We start from the raw sequence: 27,468 nt of genomic DNA on the forward strand, positions 1-27,468 counted from the left end.
GCTGTATTAGGATGCGACCATCTAGCTCTCCTTCCAGGCCACGCCCCCCCTGGTTTAAAACTTTTGATAGTGTCTAAAATCTCCTGTTCTGTGATGTCCCGTAATAAAATCTCACGAGAACCAGGATCTAAAACGTCAGTGATCTCCTTCAACAAGTCGTTCATAAAATCACTGTCAACAGTTTTTGTATTAAAAAGATCCGCATAAAACTCATACACTTTCTTTAAAATACCCTGTATGTCCTTGGTGCCACCGAGATCATCGAGGACTGTGCGCTTGTCTCGTATCTTCTTGAAGAAGTACCTGGAGCAGGTCTCGTTCTCCTCTAGGTGTTGTACTTTGGAACAGAAGATGGTTTCTTTTCCCTTCTGCTCCAGGCACCGGGCGATCTCCTTCTTCACCTCGATGATCTCGTGGTCCACCTCTGTCATGTTCACGGAACTTATACAGGGTCTGCAGGCGAGTGTTCAGGTTAGAATAAAATATACGTTTTTCTTTTGCTTTATTGATCCCAACTAGAGATGAGCGAGCACCAAAATGCTCGGGTGCTCGTTACTCGGGACGACGAGGGTTCGTTTCGAATAACGAACCCCATTGAAGTCAATGGGCGACCCGAGCATTTTCGTATATCGGCGATGCTCGCTAAGGTTTCCATTTCTGAAAATCTGGGCAATTCAAGAAAGTGATGGGAACGACACAGCAACTGATACGGCAGGCGAGGGGCTACATGCTGGGCTGCATCTCAAGTTCCCAGGTCCCACTATTAAGCCACAATAGCGGCAAGAGTGGGCCCCCCCCTCCCAACAATTTTTACTTCTGAAAAGCCCTCATTAGCAATGCATACCTTAGCTAAGCACCACACTACCTCCAACAAAGCACAATCACTGCCTGCATGACACTCCGCTGCCACTTCTCCTGGGTTACATGCTGCCCAACCCCCCCCCCCCCCCCCCCGCACAACCCAGTGTCCACAGCACACACCAAAGTGTCCCTGCGCAGCCTTCAACTGCCCTCATGCCACGCCACCCTCATGTCTATTTATAAGTGCGTCTGCCATGAGGAGGAACTGCAGGCACACACTGCAGAGGGTTGGCACGGCTAGGCAGCGACCCTCTTTAAAAGGGGCAGGACAATAGCCCACAATGCTGTACAGAAGCAGTGAAAATATAATCCTGTGCCACCGCCATCAGGAGCTGCACACGTGGCATAGCAATGGGGAACCTATGTGCCACACACTATTCATTCCCATTGCGGTACAACTCCGCAATGGGAATTCCGTGTGCACCCACAGCATGGGTGGCTCCCTGGAACCCACCGGCTGTACATAAATGTATCCCATTGCAGTGCCCATCATAGCTGAGGTAACGTCCGATTAAATGCAGGTGGGCTTCGGCCCACACTGCATGCCCCAGTCAGACTGGGTTTTTTTATAAGTAGACACAGGCAGGTACAACTCCCTATTGTGAAGTCCGTGTGGACGAACAGCATGGGTGGCTCCCTGGAACCCACCGGCGGTACATAAATATATCCCATTGCAGTGCCCTGGACAGCAAAGCTAATGTCAGGTTTAATGCAGGTGGGCTTCGGCCCACACTGCATGCCCCAGTCAGACTGGGGTTCTTTAGAAGTGGACACATGCAATTACAACTCCGTGTGGACCGACAGCATGGGTGGGTGCCAGGAAGCCACCGGCGGTACATAAATATATCCCATTGCAGTGCCCAACACAGCTGATGTAGCGTCGGCTTTAATGCAGGTGGGCAAAAAATTAATTGGATTACACTGTAGGCGAGGGCCCCAAAAAATTGGTGTACCAACAGTACTAATGTACGTCAGAAAAATTGCCCATGCCCAACCAAGAGGGCAGGTGAAACCCATTAATCGCTTTGGTTAATGTGGCTTAATTTGTAACTAGGCCTGGAGGCAGCCCAGTTAAAATAAAAATTGGTTCAGGTGCAAGTTTCAACGCTTTAATGAGCATTGAAACGTATAAAAATTGTTTACAAAAATTATATGACTGAGCCTTGTGGGCCTAAGAAAAATTGCCCGTTCGGCGTGATTACGTCAGGTTTCAGGAGGAGGAGCAGGAGGAGAAGGATGAATAGAATACACAGATTGATGAAGCTAAAGGGTCCCTGTTTTTGATGGTGATAGAGAACGATGCTTCCATCCGCGGGTGCAGCCTATGTATTGCTTAGGTATCGCTGCTGTCCGCTGGTGGAGAAGAGAAGTCTGGGGAAATCCAGGCTTTGTTCATCTTGATGAGTGTAAGCCTGTCGGCACTGTCGGTTGACAGGCGGGTACGCTTATCCGTGATGATTCCCCCAGCCGCACTAAACACCCTCTCTGACAAGACGCTAGCCGCAGGACAAGCAAGCACCTCCAGGGCATACAGCGCGAGTTCAGGCCACGTGTCCAGCTTCGACACCCAGTAGTTGTAGGGGGCAGAGGCGTCACCGAGGACGGTCTTGCGATCGGCTACGTACTCCCTCACCATCCTATTACAGTGTTCCCGCCGACTCTGCCTTGACTGGGGAGCGGTGACACAGTCTTGCTGGGGAGCTATAAAGCTGGCAAAGGCCTTGGAGAGTGTTCCCCTGCCTGTGCTGTACATGCTGCCTGATCTCCGCGCCTCCCCTGCTACCTGGCCCTCGGAACTGCACCTTCTGCCACTAGCGCTGTCGGATGGGAATTTTACCATCAGTTTGTCCGCCAGGGTCCTGTGGTATAGCATCACTCTCGAACCCCTTTCCTCTTCGGGTATGAGAGTGGAAAGGTTCTCCTTATACCGTGGGTCGAGCAGTGTGTACACCCAGTAATCCGTAGTGGCCAGAATGCGTGTAACGCGAGGGTCACGAGAAAGGCATCCTAACATGAAGTCAGCCATGTGTGCCAGGGTACCTGTACGCAACACATGGCTGTCCTCACTAGGAAGATCACTTTCAGGATCCTCCTTCTCCTCCTCAGGCCATACACGCTGAAAGGATGACAGGCAAGCAGCATGGGTACCCTCAGCAGTGGGCCAAGCTGTCTTTCCCCCCTCCTCCTCATCCTCCTCATGCTCCTCCTCCTCATGCTCCTCATGCTCCTCCTCCTCATGCTCCTCCTCCTCAACGCGCTGAGATATAGACATGAGTGTGCTCTGACTATCCAGCGACATACTGTCTTCCCCCGCCTCCGTTTCCGAGCGCAAAGCGGCTGCCTTTATGCTTTGCAGGGAACTTCTCAAGAGGCGTAGCAGAGGAATGGTGACGCTAATGATTGCAGCATCCCCGCTCACCATCTGGGTAGACTCCTCAAAGTTTCCAAGGACCTGGCAGATGGCTGCCAACCAGGCCCACTCTTCTGTAAAGAATTGAGGAGGCTGACTCCCACTACGCCGCCCATGTTGGAGTTGGTATTCCACTATAGCTCTACGCTGCTCATAGAGTCTGGCCAACATGTGGAGCGTAGGGTTCCACCGTGTGGGCACGTCGCACGGCAGTCGGTGCACTGGCAGATTAAACCGATGTTGCAGGGTCCGCAGGGTGGCAGCGTCCGTCTTGGAGTTGCGGAAATGTGCGCTGACCCGGTGCACCTTTCCGAGCAGGTCTGACAAGCATGGGTAGCTTTTCAGAAAGCGCTGAACCACCAAATTAAAGACATGGGCAAGGCATGGCACATGCGTGAGGCTGCCGAGCTGCAGAGCCGCCACCAGGTTAAGGCCGTTGTCACACACAACCATGCCCGGTTGGAGGCTCAGCGGCGAAAGCCAGCGGTCGGTCTGCTCTGTCAGACCCTGCAGCAGTTCGTGGGCCGTGTGCCTCTTCTCTCCTAAGCTGAGTAGTTTCACCACGGCCTGCTGACGCTTGCCCACCGCTGTGCTGCCACTCCACGCGACACCCACTGCTGGCGATGTGCTGCTGCTGACACATCTTGATTGCGAGACAGAGGTTGCGTTGGAGGAGGAGGAGGAGGGTGGTTTACTGGAGGAAGCATACACCGCCGCAGATACCACCACCGAGCTGGGGCCCGCAATTCTGGGGGTGGGTAGAACGTGAGCGGTCCCAGGCTCTGACTCTGTCCCAGCCTCCACTAAATTCACCCAATGTGCCGTCAGGGAGATATAGTGGCCCTGCCCGCCTGTGCTTGTCCACGTGTCCGTTGTTTAGTGGACCTTGGCAGTAACCGCGTTGGTGAGGGCGCGTGCAATGTTGCGGGAGACGTGGTCGTGCAGGGCTGGGACGGCACATCGGGAAAAGTAGTGGCGACTGGGAACTGAGTAGCGCGGGGCCGCCGCCATCATCATACCTTTGAAAGCCTCCGTTTCCACAAGCCTATACGGCAGCATCTCCAGGCTAATAAATTTGGCTATGTGCACGTTTAACGCTTGAGCGTGCGGGTGCGTGGCGGAGTACTTGCGCTTGCGCTCCAACACTTGCGCTAGCGACGGCTGGACGGTGCGCTGAGTGACATTGGTGGATGGGGCCGAGGACAGCGGAGGTGAGGGTGTGGGTGCAGGCCAGGAGACGGTAGTGCCTGTGTCCTGAGAGGGGGGTTGGATCTCAGTGGCAGGTTGGGGCACGGGGGGGAGAGGCAGCGGTGCAAACCGGAGGCGGCGAACGGCCTTCGTCCCACCTTGTGGGGTGCTTGGCCATCATATGTCTGCGCATGCTGGTGGTGGTGGCTCCCCGGCTGATCTTGGCGCGACAAAGGTTGCACACCACTGTTCGTCGGTCGTCAGGCGTCTCTGTGAAAAACTGCCAGACCTTTGAGCACCTCGGCCTCTGCAGGGTGGCATGGCGCGAGGGGGCGCTTTGGGAAACAGTTGGTGGATTATTCGGTCTGGCCCTGCCTCTACCCCTGGCCACTGCACTCCTCTTCCAACCTGCCCTGCTGCTGCACTTGCCTCCCCCTCTGAAGACCTGTCCTCAGTAGGCGTAGCAAACCAGGTGGGGTCAGTCACCTCATCGTCCTGCTGCTCTTCCTCCGAATCCTCTGTGCGCTCCTCCCTCGGGCTTACTCCAATTACTACTACCTGAGTGATAGACAACTGTGTCTCATCATCCACCTCACCCACTGAAAGCTCTTGAGACAGTTGCCGGAAGTCCCCAGCCTCATCCCCCGGACCCCGGGAACTTTCCAAAGGTTGGGCATCGGTCACGACAAACTCCTCCGGTGGGAGAGGAACCATTGCTGGCCATTCTGGGCAGGGGCCCGGGAACAGTTCCTGGGAGTCTGCCTGCTCCTCAGAATGTGTCATTGTAATGGAGTGAGGAGGCTGGGAGGAAGGAGGAGCAGCAGCCAGAGGATTCAGAGTTGCAGCAGTGGACGGCGCAGAACTCTGGGTGGTCGATAGATTGCTGGATGCATTTTCTGCCATCCACGACAGGACCTGCTCACACTGCTCATTTTCTAATAAAGGTCTACCGCGTGGACCCATTAATTGTGAGATGAATGTGGGGTTGCCAGAAACATGCCTCTCCCCTAATCCCGCAGCAGTCGGCTGCGATACACCTGGATCAGGAGCTCGGTCTGCGCCCACACCCTGACTTGGGCCTCCGCGTCTCGCCCGCGTCCACGTCCTCTAGGCCTACCCCTACCCCTCAGCATGCTGTATTACCAGTAGTGCAGAAACAGAACGCTGTAATTAAATGTGCCGCTTATTGGCCTGTGGTTGGAGGCTGACTTCCCTTACGGAACGCATAGCAGAGCCAGGAAACAATTTTGCGCACGCCTGTAGTGAGAAGTAGGTGTGTATGACTGAGCTAGTGGAATTCACAGCGCAGAAGCAGTCAAGTGGCCAAAGGCCAGTAGTAGGCCTTAAAGGGGTTGTCCCGCGGCAGCAAGTGGGGTTATACACTTCTGTATGGCCATATTAATGCACTTTGTAATGTACATTGTGCATTAATTATGAGCCATACAGAAGTTATAAGAAGTTTTTCACTTACCTGCTCCGTTGCTAGCGTCCTCGTTCCCATGGAGCCGACTAATTTTCGGCGTCTAATGGCCAAATTAGCCGCGCTTGCGCAGTCCGGATCTTCTTCTTTTATCAATGGAGCCTCTCGTGCAGGATGCCGGCTCCGTGTAGCTCCGCCCCGTCACGTGCCGATTCCAGCCAATCAGGAGGCTGGAATCGGCAATGGACCGCACAGAAGCCCTGCGGTCCACCGAGTGAGAAGATCCCCGCGGCCATCTTCATCAGGTAAGTAAGAAGTCACCGGAGCACGGGGATTCATGTAAGCGCTCTCCGGTGTTCTTTTTTAACCCCTGCATCGGGGTTGTCTAGCGCCGAACGGGGGGGGGGGGGGGGGTTGAAAAAAAAAACCGTTTCGGCGCGGGACAACCCCTTTAAGTATTTTGCTTCTACTTTTTTAAAATGCTGCGCTGATACAGCAGACAGATACTGTAGGCAGTGTATAATATTATGTATACTGTTTCCCTCTGGCGGCATGACGGCGATCATGTAACAGAGACAGCAGATCCAGGAAACAATTTTGCGCAAGCCTGCTGTAACGCTTAGCTGCGTATTAATTAGGACTACAACCCCCAGCAGATACTGTAGGCAGTGTATAATATTATGTATACCGTTTCCCTCTGGCGGGATGACGGCGATCAATTTTTTGGAAAAAGCCCACTGCGTATATAGCCTGAATATCTCTTTCCCTGCCTCACCAGTACTGCCCCTATACTCTGTACAATGACTGCAGACGCAATGCTCTGCACGGCTGATATACAAAAAAAAAAAAATTGTGCAACACTGCTAAAAGCAGCCTCAACAGTACTGCACACGGTTAGATGTGGCCCTAAGAAGGACCGTTGGGGTTCTTGAAGCCTAAAATAACTCCTAACGCTCTCCCTATAACAGATCCGGCACCAACAGCACTTTCCCTGATCTCTGTCAGAATGCATCTGTGGTGAGCCGCGGGAGGGGCCGATTTATATACTCAGGTGACACCTGATCTCGCCAGCCACTCACTGCAGGGGGGTGGTATAGGGCTTGAACGTCGCAGGGGGAAGTTGTAATGCCTTCCCTGTCTTTCAATTGGCCAGAAAAGCGCGCTAACGTCTCAGAGATGAAAGTGAAAGTAACTCGAACATCGCGTGGTACTCGCCTCTAGTAACGAGCATCTCGAACACGCTAATACTCGAACGAGTATCAAGGTCAGACGAGTACGTTCGCTCATCTCTAATCCCAACCTTGATAAAAAAGTTTTTAATTTTTTGTTTCATCTTCTCCCACCACTGGCTGGTGGGAGTGTTGGGATCCTTCACTCGCCTGCAGTCTTTATGAAAAGTGATAAAATCGGATAAAACCTGCGGATCTTCTAAAAGGGACACATTAAACTTCCAGGCATTCTTACCAGATTTTCTCTTAAAAACGGTATCAACTTTAAAATATAAAAGCTTATGGTCAGAGAAAACATTGGTAAAAAGGTCACATCTAAAAGGCAGTACTTGGTAAGAGCAGAACATAAAATCCATCCTGGAGCTGCACAGTCTGTTGCTCCAGGTGACGCCGGCTTCCTCTGATGCGTTAGGGTTACATTTTTTAAAAGCATCAGTGAGCTTACTGTCTAAAATCACATTTTTTAATATGGATGAGGTCTTATCGTAGTTCCTGCTCACTGAGCTAGAAAGCCGGCGTTCCCCCTTTAAAATACAATTAAAATCGCCTGCTAAAATCAGGGGTTTTGAATCATTTATAAAAAGCGGTAAAATCTCTAGCATTTACGCTCGTGTATTTTTGTCTGTTGCACCATAAAAGTTTAAAAACTGCCACTTTACTCCGTTAATAAAAGCTTTGACCAATAAAATTCTGCCTGGTAAAATTTCGTTAATAGTATCAATTAAAACGTTTCCTTTAAAAAGAATGGCGACCCCCGCCGATCTGGTCTCGTTAGAGCCGGACCAGACCGACGGTCCATGTACCCAGTCCTCTTGGTATTTTTTGTACTGGGCTCTATGCGGGATGCCGCACTCCTGCAGGAAAAAGACGGAGGCAGCAAAAATAGTCAGATAGCTGAAGAGGGCGACCCTCCTCACGTGGCTCTTGATGCTTCTGACATTAAAAGTGAGTCCCGATAGAGCAGCCATTGGAGACTAGGGATATGCGTGGGTCTTCTCTTTAGAAGTCTCCGGGCAAGCCAAAGACCCCGCTGACACTCTCACACCCCCCCGCATCCGAATCTATCGTGAACGTGGATGCTGGAGAGGAACCTACCTCACTTAGTGGGCCCCCTACGGTGCCCGAGAGAGGGATCTGCATAAGATCCCAAATTGATTCGATCACCTCCGGAATCTCCATGGGGGCTAGCAGGCCAGCTCCCGTAACCGTGTCTGTCCCCTCAGCCGGGGTGGGTACTCGGCTCGCTTCCAACTCTGCACCTTCGGAGGTGGCACCCCGCGCCCCCTCCTGGCTGGGAGGGGCCTTCTGGGATGGCATCGCAGGGGGTACATCCACCGGGTCCTCCGACTTCGTCGGGATCTCCGGTGTTCCCCCCCCTGCACCACCTCCGAGTACAGTCTACCACTCGAGCCTTTCCTCCTTTTCTGTGCCGCTGCCACCGTGCCCCCAGGGTCCTCTCCGCCTCGGGCACCGCCTGAGCGGGCACCTTAGGAGGGCCTGGACCGGCTTCCCCAGCTCTGCCACCTCCACCGGTTTCCCGGGAGGGAGAGCCAGTCCACCGGTCGCTCACCCTTCTCTTTATGCTCCGCTGCTCCTTACCGCCTTGTGGGGGCCCACTGGAGACCTCCATCTCCTCAGGTTCCTCTCCCTGGGGGGGTGCTTTTTGGTCTTTTGGCTGCCCTGGCCGCTTCTCGGTTCCGGGTCGCCCTTGCTGCTCTGTCTTCTGTGCTCTGTGGGGCCAAAACGTGTAGAGGTGACCAACACTGCCGCAGAAATAGCATCCTTTGCCTTTTTTGCACCCGCTTGTCTCATGATCAGTGCCCCCACATTTCTTGCAAGTACTTGCACAGGAATCTTTTTGGTGACCGTATGTTGAACAGATCCTACAGAAGTCAGGCATTCCCGCAAAGTATAGGTCGCCATTCACTTTGCCCAATTTAAAACGCGCAGGCGGTAAGATCACTCCCCCAGGCAAACTGGGGTCACTTACACACGTGGCCTGGAAGCGCCACTTCGAGGTCCAAATACGAAACTCGTTCATAATCTTTCCCATACATCTGACCGATTTAAAATAACGTAAAAGGAAGTCCTCGACCTCTTTAACGTCAATGTAGGGAGAATACATTTTAATCACCACATGTTTGGTTATGTCGAGGACGTGCTCGACCAGCAAGACACCCTCAAGCTTAGGATCTTTTCTAATTGGAATGGCTGAGACCAGGTCTCGAAAGATGCCAGCTTCGGTTAGGGTCACGTCATAGATCCTTCGCTTCGGGTAATCTTGGATCGCTAGAATCTCTCGTTTTCGCACCTTGAAAACTCCTTGCAGCATGTCCTCGACCACATACTTCAGGGAGGGGGGGCTCCAGGATGGTTGTTTCTCTTAACGATTGTGGTTTAAACGTGTTACTCACATGCCCCTGTCTATAACCACCCAGTAAATAGGGGTGAGCTCCGGGCATCTATCCATACCGCCCAGGTGTGATACAATTTATCATAGCCTGACGGGTCATCTTGAAGCCTCATTCTCTCCATACGCTCTATTTCGTGGATCATTGTTATTTTTAGCGGAGTGCATTTTCAAAGCAGCACACAAGGGGGAGACAGCGGCCTACCAAAATCTAGTTGGCTGCTGCTGTGGCTTTTTTTAAATTATTTTTCTACAAAAGGTAGGTTCCGTTCTTCCATGGTGAGGAATAGGCAGGGAGGTTCTGTTTTTGCCAGCTGGGGAATGCTTATAGGCAAGGCCTTATCCCTGCTGGTGCATGTAACGTCAGACCACGTTTCAGACATGCAGCAGCGGCGGTGGCAGCAGCAGCAGTCAGTCAGTGGCTCACAAACGAGCTCCATGCAAGTTTACAGTAAACAGACACATTTCTTTCTTTACTGTATTGACTGCGGTCTGTAATCGAGCGGTTGAACTGTTTCTGTGTCCATGCATTGAATAAAGCAATACATCCTTGTAAAGTAGACGTCCGTTCGTTGGAGTTCTTTGCCCCCCCAGTGTTGCTCCATCTCTAAGCGTTGGCCTGGTTCTTCATGGACGAAATACTGCCCATCCCACGTGGAGCGTGTATCTCAGCCCGTGTGGAGTGCTGCAGTCCAATGAGGTATTCCGTGCTGCATAGCAAGCCTCGGGCCTGTGTGATTGGGGGTCCGCTGCTGTCTGTCCACTCTGAAGCGCGCATCCGGGGCCGGCTGGGCGGCTGCTTTTTGACTGCCAATGAGTGCATGCAGGTCACTCACACAGGCTGGTTGGAATGGCCTAGCATTATCCTGATCCGATGGTGTAACTTGAAGCTGCTGCGGGGCCCCAGTACAAAGTCTGGGACTGGGCCCCCAAACTATAAAGCTTCATTGATAGCATTGGTTTACAATGTGGGGAAGAGAGACTTTATGGGCCCCCTAGGGCTCCGGGCCCTAGGTGCGACCGCACCCCCTGCACATACACCCATGACCTGAATACGTGGCACATACAGACACAGGCTGCCATATGAACTGGTGTGTGTGTGTTGTTTTGCTTCCAGTTGTACCTGTGCTGTGCACACTCTGGGAGACGCAGCTGCTCAATGGATACAATGTTGCGAGCTCCACGGCAGCAGACGGGCTGAGTGTCAATCAAAGTCCTTGGTTGTTAGCAGCCACAGCTGTGCTGCACCTCTTGCTCGTCGTTTCTGTTTTTGAATACTGAAATAAGAAAGGGGGCGCACCGGTCCTGGAGGTACTGCAATACCAGGTCAATGCGCGGAGTGGACAGAGCAAGCTCTTTTTCCAGCTCCGTGTTCTAAAAATCCATTTAATATATGGTCCCCAGATAGGGGACGTATCAGATATTAAACTGATAAGAACAGATTTTTTACTTTTACATTTATTGAACTTAGTCATAGAAAACAAGTATAAATAGACATTTCTCAAACCAACATATTCCACAAATGAAAATTCCACTTACTAAGAGCTTTGCTTTTCCCTAGGATCTTCTTATCAAGCAAGTAATATACATGCAATTCACTTATCGCCATTTTTAGACAGTCTTTCCCACTTATGCAGTCTCTTTTAAACAGCAAGATGTTTCTTACTTTCCATAAGGCGTTCTTGACACAGTTTAAGATGCACCATAAGACTCTTTCTTTTTCTTTAGTAAGATTTGGTAAAATTCCATAAGAAACAACTTCATGGTTCAGAAAATCAAGGCCAGCTAAAAACTTTAAAAATTGGCTGCATTCTCTCAAAACCTCTTGAGCAAAGTGACAGTTCCACATGACATGTAAAGTAGTCTCATCATCACCGCAATGCTGCCTAGGACACGTTGAGATGTTGCTAAATCTTCTCCGGTGTTGGAAGTCTCTCGTAGGCAGGCACTCATGTACGGTCATCCAAGCAATGTCCTTGTGCTCATTTGTCAGGTACGGTGCATGTACTCTCTTCCAGATAGAAGCGCATCTGTTGTAGGAGAAATTCAATAGAGGAGTCATGGTTTCCGCCTTCTTGACCTCTAGCAGCAGCTTTTTAGCATCTTTTAGATTTCCCATCTCAAAGGAATCCAGATTGTACAGTCTTATAATTTTCTCCAGGATGACATATTGCTTGGGGAAAAAAATTAGGACTGGATCGGTCAAAGAAAGACACCCACTTGCGCTTTCTGAAAATGTGCCCAGCGGCATATCTCAGAAAATAGGACCAGGTATTCTCCAGGAAGATGGTTCTGAGACAGAGGCTGAAAAATTTAGAATATACAAATAGCTTGACATTGGGCACATTCTTACCTCCTAGATGGTGAGATTTATGCATGGTTTGCCTGTTAAGCTCCTCATACTTGGAGCTCCATATGAACTGGAACAGCATTCTCTGCAATCTTTTCACCGTGATGTCGTTGGGAGGGAACACACAACTTAGATATAACATCATTGGAAGCAGGAGGGCTTTGATGATCAGGATCTTACCTTCCATGGTGAGTCTTCTGAGTCTCCAGAAGTCAAGCTTCCTCTCCAGTTTTCCTTTTACAGCTTCCCAACTCTGGGTTCCCTCATTCTGCTTGTCAAAGGTTACTCCTAGGATCTTTATTGCATCGGACTGCATTTTGAGGTTTGGGATTGTCACGTCTGACCAGTTCCCGATAGTGAAGCAGCTGCTTTTGTTCAGGCCGAAGCCTCACAAAAGAACTCTGTCAATCTTATTGCCCTTCTTGGTGCTGCAGGCGAGGTTCAAAAGATGGATATGTCGTCCATGTAGCCCAGGACCTTCTTCTCTGCCTTGGCCACCGGGGATAGGAACGCCTCTCACGACTTTATCTTTCCTGAGCATTGACAGCAAGGGCTCTATTGCACAGCTAAACAATATTGACGACAGAGGACAGCCTTGTTTTACTCCTGAGTGCAGGAAAATTTATTTTGTCAGAGAACCATTTATTGAAATTTTACTAAAAGAGTCTTTGTATAAAACCGCAATTTGCCTAATAAAATCTTCTGGAAAGTGCATTTTTCTTAAAACAGACCATAAAAACTTGTGGGATACACGATCAAAGGCTTTTTGGAAGCCAAGAGATAAAATTGCCAGATTCTGCTGTCTCTCTTGCTGATACCAGATTATGTCACGGATGGTGTTAAGATGTTCTTGCACTCCTCTTCCAGGGACACCGCATACTTGATCAGCATTTATCACTTTTTTTTAAAACTCCTTTAAAACGGTTCACCAGGGTTTTGGACATCATTTTGTAGTCTACATTTAGTAATGTGATGGGTCTCCAGTTTTCCAGGTGAGACCTATCCCCCTTCTTAAAAATCATGGAAACAAGTCCGCTCCTCCAAGAAAGAGGTAAAACATCACACTTAAAAGCTTCTTTAAAAACTACAAGTAGATCCACACTTAAAATGTCCCAAAATGTTCTGTAAAACTCCAAGGGCAGGCCATCCCCTCCAGGGGTTTTGCCGTAGGAGAGGCTTTTGGTAGCAGCATCTAGTTCTTGTAAAGTGATATCAGTACATAGCAGCTCTTGATCAGATCTCTCTAGTTGGCAATCTAAAGTGTTTAGTGCATCTTCAGCAAAGGACCAATTCATGGACTTGTCACTAAAGAGCTCTTGATAGTATTCTTGGGCTTTAGTCAGGATGCCATCTGATGAGGTTTCACCTTCAAGCTCTTTAATTAGCTCTTTTGACGCCACCACTTTTTAAAAAAAGAATGTGGTACATTTCTCTTCCTCTTCCAGGACTTTAACTTTGGAGTTGTAGATCAGCTCTTTGCCCTTAGAAAGTATTTCTTTAGCGATTTCCTTCTTTGTACTTGCAATGATGTCCTCCATGTTTACACCATGCTCTCTGAGTTTAAAGCAGGTCTGAAGCTAAGTGCTGAGCCTCCTGTGCCAGCTGGCTCTCTTCCTTGCTCTGGAGATACTGGCCTTGACAAAAAATTCTTTTATTTTAGTTTGACTGTGTTCCCACCAGTCAAGCAGAGACGCATGGTTGTTTTGCTGATTTTTTTTAGCTTTTTGTAGAAGGCAACAAATTCTGTTCTTGTGTCTGGGTCCTGTAGTAGCATTGTATTGAGCCTCCAAACACCTCGAGCTCTATGGAGACTGGGCAACTCCACTTACGCAAGAAGCAGCTTGTGGTCAGAAAAAATGTTGTTGGTATAATCCATTGACTTGGCGATCATTTGCTCCGTTATAAAGAAAAAGTAAATTCTAGATTTGGAAGTGGCACTTTCCCAAGTGTATCCTGGGTCAGCTGCGTGTAGTTCATGCCAGACATCTTTCAGTCTAAAGTCCGTCAACAAGTCTTTTAGTTTTTCAGTTTTATCTTTGCTTGGCGCATCCGATCCCCATCTCTTCTCACCAGGCAAGATGCAATGAAAGTCACCACCAACTATTAGCGGGGAAGAGCTGGGTAGATAATACTGCAGGTCTTGAATAAGCTGAGATCTTTCTTCTTTTACTGGAGAGGCGTAAATATTCAGTAGCCTAAAGTCTGCTCCCCCAAGGCTGTTATTTATAAGGAGAGCTCGCCCAGGCACGATGTGCATAAAAGATGTTACTTTGAAGTCATGGGACTTGAACAAGACTCCACCGCCTGTTGACTTGCATTCGTTATCTCCAGACCACACAGAGGGGCCTAGAGTCCAGCTCTCTCTCAGTTCAGCATAGTTCATATCAAAATCAATGCCACATTCCTGCAACAAAATTATATCACAGTTCACTGTTGATAAATAAGAAAGTAAAGCAGCCCTTCTTGCAGGACTCTTTAAACTCCTCACATTCAGCGAGGCAATTCGGATGTTGCTGGCCATTAGATGATGGTTTAGGTGCTGCTATCCGAGTCGGACATCATCCCAACCGTACCCGGGCTTGAAATGTTGCCGGATGGGTCCGAGAACTCTATATTAATAGGGTCTGTGGGGGATCTTTAAGCAGACCGTTCGGCTGATGCTGTCTGCCTCCCAATTATTTTCAGGTTTGAGTACTCAAAGACAACTTAGATGGATGACCACATGGGTATGTGGTAACCCAAAGAAGAAGTGAAGTTTATTCAAAGAATTACAGATGATATAGAAAAGGTTTGCTGACGTATTGATTTGATTACTGCGCATGCCCCAGGCATGCCCAAGGCTACATAACATCTGCAGATTTTTAATTGACAATACACATCTTTCAAAGAAGTCTCCTACATGAGCAATACATCAATGTCCGGTGACAACTGTATCAAAACAAAATGTTCCTGGACGCTTCTTACTAGAAGGGAGTGAGCTTTCTCAAGAGACAGAAGGCATGGGAGAGAGAAAGTTGATAAGACATATGTGAACATATTCAAGGTCATTATTATAATTGGGACATCTTTCTAGGTAAAAGTTGAAATTAATACAGATACATGCATTAAAGCAAAACAAGCAAAGAGATACAAAATGGAGTCGCTGTAGTCTATTATTAAAGCGTCGGCCTTTACACGTATAAGCTTAAACCTTTAGCAGAAGAAGATGCAAATTATAAACACAAGTATTCTGTGAAATACACTTATCAATTTAAAGGCATAAACGTGAATTAACCCCTCACAGGTCCCAAGGGGGTGGATCAGGAGGCAGCTGCAGCCTAGATGGGACTGGCTTGTAGGTTCAAGTACTAGAAGGAAGTTCAGATGTCTCAGTTGCGGGTTGCATGGTAATTAGTTTTAGGGGCATTTTTTTTAACTTTTGCACAACCTCCCTCTGCTTTTCCTGTTTTCCTCTTCCTCTGTATCTCAAAGTCCATCTCCTCACTTTCTGAGGTCCCACTAGTAGGACCTTTAGCCGCCGTCGAGGAGTCCTCCCCAACCAGGCCATCTGGAGTCTTTAAGCAAACCACTGGCGTTATGCAGTTGCCGGGTGAGTCGGCGGGTTGGTCTTTAGATGGGTCAGTAGGCTGCTCTTTAGGTGGGTCGGCAGGCTGCTCTTTGGGTGGAAGCCTGACTGGTGGCCTCTGCTCCCCTGATGTACCGGCAAGGATCGGCTGCCTCCTGAGCGCGTCAGCATATGACCTAGGGGTCTTTTTTAAAGGACAGTCTTTGAAAGGATGGCCAGGCAGATTGCAAATATTGCACACGATTTCATTGGGGCAAGCCGCAGTTGCATGCCCCTTCTTGTAGCATTTTTTGCATATAGCCACTTCCTCCTTGCAACTATCATGAGTGTGGCCAAACTCATTACACTTGCGGCAGAAAAGGGGCATCTCAGGATAGAACAAACACCCTCGATCTCTGCCAATGGTAAAACTGGATGGAGGGTGATTCAGTCCACCAATTTCCTCTGAATTGCGCTGAAATTTCACAAAAAATTTGTATTTACCAGTCCAGAGTCTCTCAGCATTCAGAACCTTATGGGAAAACCGAACCTCTGAACAATAAGTCCATAGGAAGCAGGAGATGTCCTCTAAGTCCACGTGGGGATTGTTCATGTGGACAACCAGCGGTTTCTCACCTCCAGAATACAGAACAACGAAGGTCAGTCCTTTAAGGTCTTCTTCATGCAGACTTGCTTTGATGTAGTGGAGGCAGCTCTGGCAGGCAGATTCAGAGTCCAAAGTGAGGATAAATCGACCAGGAGAATCTTGTAGAGCCAGGATGTTATCTCTCTTCACCTTCAGGATCTCCAGCAGGACTCTTCTCACCAGGAAACTCAGGGAGACTTTCTCACGAACCTCTTCAGCGACGTCGATTTTGAAGGAATTCTTAATGCGCAGGTCACCAGGCTCAGCAAAGCGCACTGAAGCCGTCATGCTCACTGCCATTTGAGTAGAGTATTGTCGATCGCCTTCCCAGGAATCTTTGCAGGTCCTCCCCCTATAGCAGCAAGAGGCTTAAGACGAATAAATCCGCCGATGCCGCGCCAGAGTTGGTCAGCCCTCTTCGATGCTGGAATGCCCGGCATGGAAGACACTCGTAAACGCAGCTCCAGGCAAGGTCCTTCTGGGAATTAAAAAGAGAATTTTCATTAACCATTCTCCAAATTTGTTTAGTTTTTTCTTCATTAAAATTCCCTGCAGGCGCCATAAAACCACTTTCCTTTATGTCTTTGTATGTTTTTTTACTATTTAAAAGATATTGTACGGTCTTACCACTCAAATCATATAAAATCACCGTTTTTGCTAAAATCTTATACTCCTCTGTCAGGTTAAAAGAATAGGGGGAATTTAAAACTGTGGAAAACCACCCATTTCTACGCATAAATTAACCTGTATTAAAACGGACGAAGTAAGACCAATAATGATTCTTAAAAACAGCATTCAAACACATACTAAAAAACTTAGTTAAAAGAAAAGCCTTAAAATCAGGGAAATCCTTCCCCCCCATGGGTTTGGGTTTTAAAACTATTTCTCATCTAAGTTTTTCCATCTTGGAGTTCCATAGGAAGGTGAAGCATGCTTTTGTGATTTTCTTTAGCAGCCGGTCTGGAGGGGGAAACACCAAACTGAGGTATAGTAAAATCGGTAAAATAATCATCTTCGTAATTAAAACCTTCCCCTCCAGCGTCAGCTGCCGCATGCTCCTCATACACAGTTTTTTGTGCCACCAAGTCCCAACTGGTAAAACCGTTGTTTGACTCATTAAAGGAGACACCTAAAATCTGCACTGATTCAGAAACAAGAACAGGAATGTCCGTTAAAAGCATATCTCCTATATTTAAAATGTTGCTTTTATTAAAATTTACCTTAAAACCGGAGGAGCAGCAAAAGTATTGAATTTGCCTCAAGGTTTTCTGAATTGTGAGGGTGTCCCTGCAAAGCACAGTGACATCATCCATGTACCCCACTACTTTAGCCCCGATACTCCCCCCCCCCCCCACCCGGTAGGGGGATTCCTCGAACCTGCTTGTCTTTTCTTATGGCGCATAAAAGAGGCTCCAGTGCACAGATAAAAAGTAGTGGGGACAAGGGACACCCCTGCTTCACCCCGGATTTTAAAAAGACATCCTGCGTCTTAAAACCGTTTACTAAAATCTTACTCGTGCAGTTATCGTAAAAGGCTCTTAGAGACAGTAAAAAGCCTTCTGGTATACCCATCTTCTCTAAAACCTTAAAAAGATAAAAATGCGACACTCTGTCAAAGGCCTTCTCGAAATCTATAGATAAAATGGCCATTTTACCATGCCTTGACTTCGTGTCGCTGATGCAGTCTTTTAAAAGGTTAAGATTTTCATGTATCGCCTTCCCAGGGACGCCACAGACTTGATTGGTATGTATAATTTTATGTATGATTTCTTTAAGTCTGTTGGCGCAGATTTTCGCCATTATCTTATAATCGGCGTTTAGAAGGGTGATGGGTCTCCAGTTCTTTATATCAGTCTTATCCCCTTTCTTGTATAACAGAGACACCTCACCCTTCCGCCTTCAGCCCTGGGAGGCTCTTGGAATTAAAAATCTCGCTAAAAAGAGAATAAAAATCCTCTTTTAAAATTCCATAAAACGTGACACAAAACTCGATGGGTATACTGTCCGGACCAGGCACCTTGCCTGGTTTAAAACTACGGATGGTATCTAAAATCTCCTGCTCCGAAATATCACGTAATAAAAGGCTCTGGGAGGCAGGGTCTAAAACATCCGTGATCTCCTCTGAGTCCTCCATAAAATTTATATCCACACTCTTAGTGTTCAAAAGATCCGCATAAAAACCATGTACTTTTCCTAAAAGACCCTGTACGTCGGTAATTCCATCGAGTTCATTTAAAATACATTTTCTCTCGGTAACTTTCTTGAAAAAATACCTGGAGCAGGTCTCGTTCTCTTCAAGGTGTTTGACACGAGAATGGAATATTATCTCTTTACCTCTCTGCTCCAGGCATTTGGCGATATCTTTCTTGGCGTCCATTACTTAGTCCATTACTTAGTTACCTCTATACCGTGCTCTTTCATCTTGTACAGGGTCTGCAGACGGGTATTTAGATTGGAATAAAAAGCCCGTTTTTCTTTGGCTTTAGAGATCCCAACCTTGATAAAATAGTCCTTGATCTTGATTTTCATCTTTTCCCACCACTGGCTGGTGGGAATGTTAGGATCTCTAACCCGTCTGCATTCTTTAAAAAAAGTAATAAAATCAGATAAAATCTGCGGATCTTGTAGAAGGGACACCTTCATCTTCCAGGCATTACTGGTTCTCCTTCTTTCTCCAAGGTTTGCTTTAAAAAATAAAACCTTGTGGTCAGAGAATGTGTCATTAAAAACGTCAGATCTAAAAGGTTGTACCTGGTGAGAGCAGAAGATAAAATCGATCCTGGAGCTGCAGGTGGTGTTGCTCCAGGTCACGCTGGCCTCTTCTGGTAAAAGCGGGTTACAGGTCTTAAAAACATCCGTAAGCAGGTGATCTGTTATAATATTTTTTAACATGTTAGCTGTTTTATCGTAATTCCTGCTTACGGAGTTAGAGAACCGGCGTTCCCCCCTTAAAACACAATTAAAATCACCAGCTAAAATAAGGGATAAGAATCATTGATAAAAAGGGGTAAAATCTCCAACATTTCTGCTCTCACCTTCTTTTCTGGAGAACCATAAACATTTAAAAACTGACATTTAATACCGTTGATAAAGGCTCTGACCAATAAAATTCTGGCTGGTAAAATTTCATAAAAATTTTCAATAAAAACGTTCCCTTTAAAAAGAATGGCGACCCCTGCTGATCTGGACTCGTTAGATCCAGACCAGACTGATGGCCCATGTACCCAATCCTTCTCGTACTTTTTGTATTGGGATTTGTGCGGGATGCCGCATTCCTGTAGGAAGAATACGGAAGCAGCAAAAATGGTGAGGTAGTTGAACAGGGCAGCCCGTCTCACTTTGCTCTCGAGGCTTCTTACGTTAAAAGTGAGACATGAAAGGTCCGCCATCATTGAGTGTGTGCGTAGATGTCGTGGAGTACGCTCACGATGTGCAACCTAAAAACCACACTCTCCGGCTACGCCAGAGACCCCGCTGGAGCTCTCATACCCCCCCCCCCCCGCATCCGAATCTACCGTGAACAAGGACGATGCTGGAGAGGAACTCCCATCACTCAGCTGCCCCCCGGGACACCCGAGGCAGGAATGTCAGACAGGTCCCATATCGATGACATTGGTAATGTGCTTACCCCAGGGGTCAACATATCGGCCTCCTGCCGTTCACTTTTCCCCTCTGCAGGGGTGTGTACTCGGCTCGCCACCACCATCTCGGAGGTTGCCCCCGGGTCCCCCACCTGGCAGGGAGGGGGAGGGGCACTGGTGGTTGGCACCTTGGGGGGACCGTCCGGTTTCGCTGCGTCAGCAGGTACTTCCTTGGGTCCCCCCCGTACCACCTCCAAGTACAGGGTGGCCTTTGAGCCTTTCCGCCTTTTCGTTGCTGCTGCGTCACCCCCGGGGTCTTCTGCCTCGGGCACCCTCGCAGCCGGCGTCTCCTGCGGGCTAGGACCAGCTTCATCGGACTTCCCCTCTGACCCAGATTTCTGGGATGGGATGTCCATCGGCCGATCCGCAGCCCTCCTCTTGCTACGCCGCTACTCTTTGGATGTTCCTTCCTCATTTTTGGGGGGGGGGGGGGGGGTCTGCTGGAAGTGTCCATGTCCTCCTGTTGCTCTCCTTGGGGGGGTGCGGTTTGGTCTGCTGGCTTCCTTGGCTGCCCCCGCTGCTCCGTATTTCATGCCCTATGGGGACAAGCATAAAAGAGGTGACCAACTCTGCCGCATAGATGACATTTTTTCGCCATAGAACACCGATTGGTTTCGTGATCTGAGCCTTCACAATTCCTGCAGGTGACGCCGCAACTGTCTTTGTCATGGCCATATTTTTTACAGTTGCGGCAAAAATCAGGCATTCCCGCAAAATAGAGGTTGCCACTCACGTTACCCAGTTTAAAACGAGCAGGCGGTAGTTTTAGACCCCCTGGGCACCCAGGGTCCTTAATACACGTGACCTGGAACCTCCATTTAGATGTCCAAATACCAAGCTCGTTCATAATCTTTCCCATACACTTGACCGATTTGAAATAGCCATGTAAGAAGGCTTCCACTTCTTTTTGGTCAGCGTAGGGAGAATACATCTTAATCAATACAAGCTTGGTCACATCTAGGACGTGCTCAACCAGCTGGACACCCTCAAGCCGTGGATCTTGTTTAGTAGGAATCGCATTGATTAAATCACTGAAAATACCTTTCTGGGTAAAGGTGACATCATATGTCCTACGCTAGGGGTAGTCCTGTATCGCCGATGTTGAAAACGCCCATGAGCACGTCCTCTACCACATATCGCAGGCCACGTGTACCCGCCGCTTCAATCGGTAAAAACTACACAGATGGTATTCTGTATCCGGGCATACGCCGGTATAGAGTCAGGGTCCGCACCCATGACTCCTTTCGCAAAACGCCTTACAACTCCGCAGTTGTAAATTATCCTCACTTGGCACAGGGCCAAGTCGGCAAGGGGGATCGCAACTTGTTTACTCGAGGACCTAGTCCCTCTCCCCAATAGCAGCAGGCGGGTTTAGCCCACCGAAGTGGGCGATCCCGCCAGGCCGAGGAGAGGGGTGCCTGAGATACCTTCCGGCTAAGACCTTCTGTACAAAGTACACTTGGTCTTAGCCAAAAGGCTGAGAAGCGATAACCCCAAATAGGTTTCACCTGCAGCCCGGCCCGCCCAACTCCACTTCCAAGGCTTGAGGCAACACGCTCCCACAATGCACCCAGGCAGCTGGGAGAATTGTAAAACTTTGCATAGCCCCGTCCCACGCCTTCTCAACCGCGCCCAGCCTCACACCCTCAGTCCTTCCTCTTGCACCGTGCTCACGCATCCTAGGCTTGCATAGCCTGCTGCTGCTGCAGGACTCGTCACCTCCCTACACAGGATGGTTAAGCCGGCGATGACACTAGAAGCAAGCACTAGTTTGTCTCTGAAGGTGCGGCGGCCGGGCAGTTTGAGAGATCTCTTCGGCTGGCCGCATTTCGAGTGGGGACGGACAGAAACTTTTTACCCAAAATGAGGGAAATTGGCTTCGGCCCCATAGGGCTTTATTGCCTTCCCCTGGACTGGCATTAGAAGACCCTAGTAAGGAGAATAGAGCGGCACGGTCATCCGAAGAACTTAAAAACATACAGCAGGCCTTTTTTTCCCGCCATACATACATACATAACTACAGATTTTATATTTATTTACATACACACACACACACATATATATATGTATATATATATATATATGTATGTATATATATATATATATATATATAAATAAACAATCTTAAATCTATCTTTAATCTATATCTACAAAATCTATAATTCAGAAATAATCTATATTCTACATAATTAATAAAGATACATACATACAAACACACTGTATGCAAATGAGCCAGGTGTTTTCCAGGCTGATGTCACTCCCTTGTGATGTCATCAATTTAGAAGCATAAATACCAGGCTTGGCAGCCATTTTAGTCAGTCTCAGCTGCAGCTGGGAGACAGGAGATGGTCTTATCTCCTCCAAGAAGCTGCAGAACTAACTGGATCATTTGTATTTTATTCAATACTAGCTGATATACCCGGCTTCGCCCAAGTTAATTTGGTACTGGTGTTTATCTGGTGTTCACACGGAAAATCTTATGAAGTCGTGGTTACTTTATAGATACTGAGGAAAAACATATGTTCACCATTTTGCATAGTTCTCTGCGTTACCCAGGAAACACCACGTGGAGGTAACCATGTGACGTTTCCTTCATATAAAATGACATCAGGAAGTGAGAGAATTAGATTACGTACATAAAATTTGGACACTAATTCTTTTGCGCTTAGAATTGAATAATCGAATTGGGACCTATTAACATTTCATATTTATGACACAATCAATGCTTGTGCCAAATTTCATGTTTCTATGACACTGGGAAGTGAGAGATTTGGATTATGTACGTAAAATTTGGATGCTAATTCTTTTGCGCATAGAATTGAATAATGGAGTTGGGACCCATTAGCTTTCCCTATTAATGACAATCAATGCTCGTGCCAAATTTCCCGTTTCTATGACACCGGAAAGTGAGAAAATTACATTCCGCACGTAAAATTTGGACGCTAATTCTTTTGCGCATAGAATTGAATAATGGAGTTGGAACCCACTAGCTTTCCCTATTTATGACAAAATCAATGCTTGTGCCAAATTTCATGTTTCTATGACATTGGGAAGTGAGAGATTTAGATTATGTACGTAAAATTTGGACGCTAATTCTTTTGCGCATAGAATTGAATAATGGAGTGGGGACCCATTAGCTTTCTCTATTTATGACATAATCAATGCTCGTGCCAAATTTCATGTTTCTATGACACCAGAAAGTGAGAAAATTAGATTCCGTACGTAAAATTTGGACGCTAATTCTTTTGCGCATAGAATTGAATAATCGAATTGGGACCCATTAGCTTTTCCTTTTTATGACAATCAATGCTCGTGCCAAATTTCCCGTTTCTATGACACCGGAAAGTGAGAAAATTACATTCCGCACGTAAAATTTGGACGCTAATTCTTTTGCGCATAGAATTGAATAATGGAGTTGGAACCCACTAGCTTTCCCTATTTATGACAAAATCAATGCTTGTGCCAAATTTCATGTTTCTATGACATTGGGAAGTGAGAGATTTAGATTATGTACGTAAAATTTGGACGCTAATTCTTTTGCGCATAGAATTGAATAATGGAGTTGGGACCCATTAGCTTTCCCTATTAATGACAATCAATGCTCGTGCCAAATTTCACGTTTCTATGACAATGGGAAGTGAGTGATTTAGATTATGTACGTTAAATTTCGACGCCAATTCCTTTGCGCTAGAATTGAATAATCGAGTTGGGAACCAATTTCTTTTCCTATTTTGGAGATAATCTATGTTTGCACCAAATTTCATGTTTCTACGACATTGGGAAGTTCGAGTACTTTTGGCGAGTCAGTCAGTCAGTGAGGGCTTTCAGCTTTATATATATAGATAGGTTTTATTGGTTTCATGGAGGGAGGAAAACTTTTGCCTTATCTCAAAGCAATGGGAAAAAAACTTTGACAATGAAACTTAATAAATAAATTTCGAGTGAGTTGAACTATATAATGTTTGTCTGTGATATTTTATAAGGTCTACCAACAGGGGAATGAGGGGAGGGTAAGTGGGGGAGCGGTGAAGGAGGGTAGGTATCTATGACACGGGAGAAAGAGAAAAAACAAAAGTGGGGGCGGGGGGGGGGGGCGCGGGCTCCAGGGATGTTGTTTCTCTTTACGATTGTGGTTTAAACGTGTTACTCACATGTCCCTGACTATAACCACCTAGTAAATAGGGGTGAGCTCCGGGCATCTATCCATATCGCCCAGGTGTGATACAATTTATCATAGCCTGACGGCTCATCTAGAAGCTTCATTCTCTCCATATGCTCTATTTCGTGGATCATTGTTATTTTTAGCGGAGTGCATTTTCAATGCAGCACACAAGGGGGAGACAGCGGCCTACCAAAATCTAGTTGGCTGCTGCTGTGGCTTTTTTAAAATTATTTTTCTACAAAAGGTAGGTTCCGTTCTTCCATGGTGAGGAATAGGCAGGGAGGTTCCGTTTTTGCCAGCTGGGGAATGCTTATAGGCAAGGCCTTATCCCTGCTGCTGCATGTAACGTCAGACCACATTTCAGACATGCAGCAGCGGTGGTGGCGGCAGCAGCATTCAGTCCGTCAGTGGCTCACAAACGAGCTCCATGCAAGTTTACAGTAAACACACATTTCTTTCTTTACTGTATTGACTGCGGTCTGTAATCGAGCGCTTGAACCGTTTCTGTGTCCATGCATTGAATAAAGCAATACATCCTTTTAAAGTAGACATGCGTTCGTTGGAGTTCTTTGCTCCCCGAGTGTTGCTCCATCTCTAAGCGTTGGCCTGGATCTTCATGGACGAAATACTGCACCTCCCACGTGGAGCATGTACCTCAGCCCGCGTGGAGTGCTGCAGTCCAATGAGGTATTCCATGCTGCATAGCAAGCCTCGGGCCTGTGTGATTGGGGGTCAGCTGCTGTCTGTCCACTCAGAAGCGCGCATCCGGGGCCGGCCGGGCGGCCGCTTTTCGACTACCAGCGACTGCAGGTCACTCTCACAGGCTGGTTGGAATGGCCTAGCATTATCCTGATCCGGAGGTGTAACTTGAAGCTGCGGGGCCCCTGTACAAAGTCTGGGACTGCGCCCCCAAACTATAAAGCTTCATTGATAGCATTGGTTTACAATGTGGGGAAGAGAGACTTTATGGGCCCCCAAGGGCTCCGGGCCCCAGGTGCGACCGCACCCCCTGCACATACACCCATGACCCGAATACGTGGCGCATACAGACACAGGCTGCCATATGAACTGGTGTGTGTGTGTGTTGTTTTGCTTCCAGTTGTATCTGTGCTGTGCACACTCTGGGAGACGCAGCTGCTCAGTGGATACAATGTTGCGAGCTCCACGGCACAGCAGACGGGCTGAGTGTCAATCAAAGTGCTTGGTTGTTAGCTGCACCTCATGCTCGTCGGTTTTGTTTTTCTGCTTTTGGAAACTGTTGTAGGAAAGGGGGTGCACCGGTCCTGGAGGTACTGCAATACCAGGTCAATGCGCGGAGTGGACAGAGCAAGCTTTTTCCAGCTGCCTGTTCTAAAAATCCATTTAATATATGGTCCCCAGATAGGGGATGTAGGGGGTCTTTAAGCAGACCGTTCTAGCTGATGCTGTCTGCTTCCGAATTGGTCTTTAGATATGAGTACCCATAGACACCGAATAGACAGTCACATGCATCATGGATTGTCATATAGCGAAGTGAAAGTTTATTCAAAGAATTACAGAAGATATAGAAAAGGTTTGCTGATGTATTGATTTGATTACTGCGCATGCCCCAGGCATGCCCAAGGCTACATAACATCTGCAGATTTTAATTAACAATACATATCTTTCAAAGACGTCTCCTACATGAATGTCCGGTGACAACTGTATCAAAACAAAATGTTCTTGGACGCTTCTTACTAGAAGGGAGTGAGCTTTCTCAAGGGAAGGAGACATGGGAGAGAGAAAGCTGATAAGACATATGTGAACATATTCAAGGTCATTATAATTGGGATCTAACATCTTTCTAGGTAAAAGTTGAATTTAATACAGATACATGTATTAAAGCAAACAAGCAAAGAGATACAAAATGGAGTCGCTGTAGTCTATTATTAAAGCGTCGGCCCTTACACGTATAAGCTTAAACCTTTAGCAGAAGACGCAAATTATAAATGCATAAGTATTCTGTGAAATACACTTATCAATTTAAAGGCATAAACCTGAATTAACCCCTCACATTCCCCCGTTTTGGACATGGAGTCAAGACAAGTATGACTCCTAGTCCATAAACACGTGATTCATATCGGCGAAGAGAAAACTTTTCAGTACATAAATACAATGTAGAATCCCCATAAACCAACCTCCTAAACCAGAAAACCAATTGGCAGGGTTCAAAGAACTAAATGTGTTACCCCACCAGCTATCTCTGGTTTCTGATTTTATTTGTCCATGCAAACAGTTCTTTTGACGGAACAGGAACAGCCAAGAAAGGAAAACCAGTGGCACCAGGTGTGTGTACAAGTCCAACAGTACTTGGTGGTGTCTAACAAGGTGGTTCTGGGCATTGTCCCTTTGCACCCTCTCACAAGGGCGAAGCATGGAGTGAGGAGTCCAAAAGTCCATCAATAAACAAAATGTCCTTCATTTTCCTTCTCATGGGGGGGCAAAGGTAGGGCGTGAAAAGTCCATTAGTCCCAAAACAAACAACAATTTCTTCAACCTTTACCAAAGTAGGTGCGATCAGCAGGAGTCGATAGGGCCCCTCGAGTCTGGGCTCTAGAGATTTCCAGACACGCCTCTTTACGACCACCCAATTTCCAGGTAGTAGGGAATGAGATCCCTCTAGGTTATCTGGGCCTGGAATGGGAGAAAAAGACTAGATTCTGGGTTACCATTAGTTGGTCACACAGGTGCTTTGCATATCCGGCTACTATGTCATAGCCCTGCTGTAGGGCTTGTGGATGATACAGCCCCAATCTTGGCATAGAACCAAACAACACTTCCTTTAACTTAAGCGTACCATTTAGTCTTTTGACTTTGCCTAAACTCTGCAGGTGTGAAGTGTGTACCTTTGTTTGAGTCAATCACTTCCGGTGCCCCATATCTGCAGGTTACCTCATTCATCAGCTCCTGTGCGATTACCTGCTTATTTACTTTGGTAACAAGGTAGGTCTCCGACCTGAAAAGACATCAACAACAACAAGCACGTATTCATACTTCCCAACATGTGGGAGCTGAGTGTAGTCAATTTGCAATCCCTGAAATGGGTAGAGTTGTCTAGGCAAGTGTTATGTGGCAAATTTACTTCTGCCCTGTTGCTTACGGCAAAGATCATGCAAAATTGGACAAGTGATGATGCAGCAGCTACAGAAAACCCAGGAGCCACCCGTCCTCGTTCAAGCGTCGACATCATTGCTGCTTTGAACGGGGTGCTGGATGAGGCAAGCATCGCCACCATGCTGAAGGAGGTGCTAGAAGGCCTGGAGTACCTGCATAAGAACGGCCAGATCCTCAGGGATGTTAAGGCTGGGAACATCCTCCTGGGTGAAGACGGCTCCGTGCAGATCACAGATTTCGGCGTCAGCGCATTTCTAGCCACAGGAGGCAACATTATCAGGAATAAAGTCAGAAAGACCCTTGTGGGCACGTCATGCCGGACGGCATCGGAGGCGACGGAGCAGGCCAGAGGACACGACCTCAAGGTGGACTTTTGGACCCCCGGTAGGTGTGTCTTTCCGTGCATTCGCTGGGCCATCATGGGGCACAGGGACCGTGGTGGGCAAGTTCTGCTGACTGTTCGCCATTCACTGTC

The 27,468-nt window shown here is 47.6% G+C and overlaps 2 pseudogenes; both read right to left on the reverse strand.

The window, feature by feature from the left end:
* Positions 1 to 10,807: 10,807 nt before the first annotated feature.
* LOC136573989 (U2 spliceosomal RNA) lies at positions 10,808 to 11,010 on the reverse strand (annotated as a pseudogene).
* A 14,118-nt stretch (positions 11,011 to 25,128) lies between these two features.
* Positions 25,129 to 25,250, reverse strand: LOC136574186 (U2 spliceosomal RNA; annotated as a pseudogene).
* Between the last annotated feature and the right edge of the window lie 2,218 nt (positions 25,251 to 27,468).

Source organism: Eleutherodactylus coqui, chromosome 7 (genome assembly GCF_035609145.1).
Source record: "Eleutherodactylus coqui strain aEleCoq1 chromosome 7, aEleCoq1.hap1, whole genome shotgun sequence".
Taxonomy (NCBI): domain Eukaryota; kingdom Metazoa; phylum Chordata; class Amphibia; order Anura; family Eleutherodactylidae; genus Eleutherodactylus; species Eleutherodactylus coqui.